Below are 5,000 nucleotides of genomic sequence, written 5' to 3'. Positions count from 1 at the left end.
GGTTGACTAAAGGCAGTAATAGTAACTGGTTGACTAAAGGCAGTAACAGTAACTGGTTGTGACTAAAGGCAGTAATAGTAACTGGTTGTGACTAAAGGCAGTAATAGTAACTGGTTGACTAAAGGCAGTAATAGTAACTGGTTGACTAAAGGCAGTAATAGGAACTGATTGACTAAAGGCAGTAATAGTAACTGGTTGACTAAAGGCAGTAATAGTAACTGGTTGTGACTAAAGGCAGTAATAGTAACTGGTTGTGACTAAAGGCAGTAATAGTAACTGGTTGACTAAAGGCAGTAACAGTAACTGGTTGTGACTAAAGGCAGTAATAGTAACTGGTTGTGACTAAAGGCAGTAATAGTAACTGGTTGACTAAAGGCAGTAATAGGAACTGGTTGACTAAAGGCAGTAATAGTAACTGGTTGACTAAAGGCAGTAATAGTAACTGGTTGTGACTAAAGGCAGTAATAGTAACTGGTTGTGACTAAAGGCAGTAATAGTAACTGGTTGACTAAAGGCAGTAATAGTAACTGGTTGTGACTAAAGGCAGTAATAGTAACTGGTTGACTAAAGGCAGTAATAGGAACTGGTTGACTAAAGGCAGTAATAGTAACTGGTTGACTAAAGGCAGTAATAGTAACTGGTTTTGACTAAAGGCAGTAATAGTAACTGGTTGACTAAAGGCAGTAATAGTAACTGGTTGACTAAAGGCAGTAATAGTAACTGGTTGACTAAAGGCAGTAATAGTAACTGGTTGTGACTAAAGGCAGTAATAGTAACTGGTTGACTAAAGGCAGTAATAGTAACTGGTTGTGACTAAAGGCAGTAATAGTAACTGGTTGACTAAAGGCAGTAATAGTAACTGGTTGTTACTAAAGGCAGTAATAGTAACTGGTTGACTAAAGGCAGTAATAGTAACTGGTTGACTAAAGGCAGTAATAGTAACTGGTTGACTAAAGGCAGTAATAGTAACTGGGTGTGACTAAAGGCAGTAATAGTAACTGGATGACTAAAGGCAGTAATAGTAACTGGTTGTGACTAAAGGCAGTAATAGTAACTGGTTGTGACTAAAGGCAGTAATAGTAACTGGTTGACTAAAGGCAGTAATAGTAACTGGTTGACTAAAGGCAGTAACAGTAACTGGTTGTGACTAAAGGCAGTAATAGTAACTGGTTGTGACTAAAGGCAGTAATAGTAACTGGTTGACTAAAGGCAGTAATAGTAACTGGTTGACTAAAGGCAGTAATAGGAACTGGTTGACTAAAGGCAGTAATAGTAACTGGTTGACTAAAGGCAGTAATAGTAACTGGTTGTGACTAAAGGCAGTAATAGTAACTGGTTGTGACTAAAGGCAGTAATAGTAACTGGTTGACTAAAGGCAGTAATAGTAACTGGTTGTGACTAAAGGCAGTAATAGTAACTGGTTGACTAAAGGCAGTAATAGTAACTGGTTGTGACTAAAGGCAGTAATAGTAACTGGTTGACTAAAGGCAGTAATAGTAACTGGTTGTGACTAAAGGCAGTAATAGTAACTGGTTGTGACTAAAGGCAGTAATAGTAACTGGTTGACTAAAGGCAGTAATAGTAACTGGTTGACTAAAGGCAGTAACAGTAACTGGTTGTGACTAAAGGCAGTAATAGTAACTGGTTGTGACTAAAGGCAGTAATAGTAACTGGTTGACTAAAGGCAGTAATAGTAACTGGTTGACTAAAGGCAGTAATAGGAACTGGTTGACTAAAGGCAGTAATAGTAACTGGTTGACTAAAGGCAGTAATAGTAACTGGTTGTGACTAAAGGCAGTAGTAGTAACTGGTTGTGACTAAAGGCAGTAATAGTAACTGGTTGACTAAAGGCAGTAATAGTAACTGGTTGTGACTAAAGGCAGTAATAGTAACTGGTTGACTAAAGGCAGTAATAGTAACTGGTTGTTACTAAAGGCAGTAATAGTAACTGGTTGTGACTAAAGGCAGTAATAGTAACTGGTTGACTAAAGGCAGTAATAGTAACTGGTTGTGACTAAAGGCAGTAATAGTAACTGGTTGACTAAAGGCAGTAATAGTAACTGGTTGTTACTAAAGGCAGTAATAGTAACTGGTTGACTAAAGGCAGTAATAGTAACTGGTTGACTAAAGGCAGTAATAGTAACTGGTTGACTAAAGGCAGTAATAGTAACTGGTTGACTAAAGGCAGTAATAGTAACTGGTTGACTAAAGGCAGTAATAGTAACTGGTTGACTAAAGGCAGTAATAGTAACTGGTTGTGACTAAAGGCAGTAATAGTAACTGGTTGACTAAAGGCAGTAATAGTAACTGGTTGTGACTAAAGGCAGTAATAGTAACTGGTTGTGACTAAAGGCAGTAATAGTAACTGGTTGACTAAAGGCAGTAATAGTAACTGGTTGTGACTAAAGGCAGTAATAGTAACTGGTTGACTAAAGGCAGTAATAGTAACTGGTTGACTAAAGGCAGTAATAGTAACTGGTTGACTAAAGGCAGTAATAGTAACTGGTTGACTAAAGGCAGTAATAGTAACTGGTTGACTAAAGGCAGTAATAGTAACTGGTTGACTAAAGGCAGTAATAGTAACTGGTTGACTAAAGGCAGTAATAGTAACTGGTTGTGACTAAAGGCAGTAATAGTAACTGGTTGACTAAAGGCAGTAATAGTAACTGGTTGTGACTAAAGGCAGTAATAGTAACTGGTTGTGACTAAAGGCAGTAATAGTAACTGGTTGACTAAAGGCAGTAATAGTAACTGGTTGTGACTAAAGGCAGTAATAGTAACTGGTTGACTAAAGGCAGTAATAGTAACTGGTTGTGACTAAAGGCAGTAATAGTAACTGGTTGACTAAAGGCAGTAATAGTAACTGGTTGACTAAAGGCAGTAATAGTAACTGGTTGACTAAAGGCAGTAATAGTAACTGGTTGTGACTAAAGGCAGTAATAGTAACTGGTTGTGACTAAAGGCAGTAATAGTAACTGGTTGACTAAGGCAGTAATAGTAACTGGTTGACTAAAGGCAGTAATAGTAACTGGTTGTGACTAAAGGCAGTAATAGTAACTGGTTGACTAAAGGCAGTAATAGTAACTGGTTGTGACTAAAGGCAGTAATAGTAACTGGTTGTGACTAAAGGCAGTAATAGTAACTGGTTGACTAAAGGCAGTAATAGTAACTGGTTTGACTAAAGGCAGTAATAGTAACTGGTTGACTAAAGGCAGTAATAGTAACTGGTTGTGACTAAAGGCAGTAATAGTAACTGGTTTGACTAAAGGCAGTAATAGTAACTGGTTGACTAAAGGCAGTAATAGTAACTGGTTGTGACTAAAGGCAGTAATAGTAACTGGTTGACTAAAGGCAGTAATAGTAACTGGTTGTGACTAAAGGCAGTAATAGTAACTGGTTGACTAAAGGCAGTAATAGTAACTGGTTTGACTAAAGGCAGTAATAGTAACTGGGTTGACTAAAGGCAGTAATAGTAACTGGTTGACTAAAGGCAGTAATAGTAACTGGTTGTGACTAAAGGCAGTAATAGTAACTGGTTGTGACTAAAGGCAGTAATAGTAACTGGTTGTGACTAAAGGCAGTAATAGTACTGGTTGTGACTAAAGGCAGTAATAGTAACTGGTTGACTAAAGGCAGTAATAGTAACTGGTTGTGACTAAAGGCAGTAATAGTAACTGGTTGACTAAAGGCAGTAATAGTAACTGGTTGTGACTAAGGCAGTAATAGTAACTGGTGTGACTAAAGGCAGTAATAGTAACTGGTTGTGACTAAAGGCAGTAATAGTAACTGGTTGACTAAAGGCAGTAATAGTAACTGGTTGTGACTAAAGGCAGTAATAGTAACTGGTTGACTAAAGGCAGTAATAGTAACTGGTTGTGACTAAAGGCAGTAATAGTAACTGGTTTGACTAAAGGCAGTAATAGTAACTGGTTGACTAAAGGCAGTAATAGTAACTGGTTGTGACTAAAGGCAGTAATAGTAACTGGTTGTGACTAAAGGCAGTAATAGTAAACTGGTTGTGACTAAAGGCAGTAATAGTAACTGGTTGTGACTAAAGCAGTAATAGTAACTGGTTGTGACTAAAGGCAGTAATAGTAACTGGTTGACTAAAGGCAGTAATAGTAACTGGTTGTGACTAAAGGCAGTAATAGTAACTGGTTGTGACTAAAGGCAGTAATAGTAACTGGTTTTGACTAAAGGCAGTAATAGTAACTGGTTGACTAAAGGCAGTAATAGTAACTGGTTGTGACTAAAGGCAGTAATAGTAACTGGTTGACTAAAGGCAGTAATAGTAACTGGTTGTTACTAAAGGCAGTAATAGTAACTGGTTGTGACTAAAGGCAGTAATAGTAACTGGTTGACTAAAGGCAGTAATAGGTAACTGGTTGACTAAAGGCAGTAATAGTAACTGGTTGAACTAAAGGCAAGTAATAGTACTGGTTGTGACTAAAGGCAGTAATAGTAACTGGTTGACTAAAGGCAGTAATAGTAACTGGTTGACTAAAGGCAGTAATAGTAACTGGTTGACTAAAGGCAGTAATAGTAACTGGTTGACTAAAGGCAGTAATAGTAACTGGTTGACTAAAGGCAGTAATAGTAACTGGTTGACTAAAGGCAGTAATAGTAACTGGTTGACTAAAGGCAGTAATAGTAACTGGTTGACTAAAGGCAGTAATAGTAACTGGTTGTTACTAAAGGCAGTAATAGTAACTGGTTGTGACTAAAGGCAGTAATAGTAACTGGTTGACTAAAGGCAGTAATAGTAACTGGTTGTGACTAAAGGCAGTAATAGTAACTGGTTGACTAAAGGCAGTAATAGTAACTGGTTGTTACTAAAGGCAGTAATAGTAACTGGTTGACTAAAGGCAGTAATAGTAACTGGTTGACTAAAGGCAGTAATAGTAACTGGTTGACTAAAGGCAGTAATAGTAACTGGTTGACTAAAGGCAGTAATAGTAACTGGTTGACTAAAGGCAGTAATAGTAACTGGTTGACTAAAG

This window comes from Coregonus lavaretus, assembly GCF_964263955.1.
Source record: "Coregonus lavaretus genome assembly, contig: HAP1_SCAFFOLD_1410, whole genome shotgun sequence".
Taxonomy (NCBI): domain Eukaryota; kingdom Metazoa; phylum Chordata; class Actinopteri; order Salmoniformes; family Salmonidae; genus Coregonus; species Coregonus lavaretus.
Note: the sequence above shows the minus strand (reverse complement) of the source record.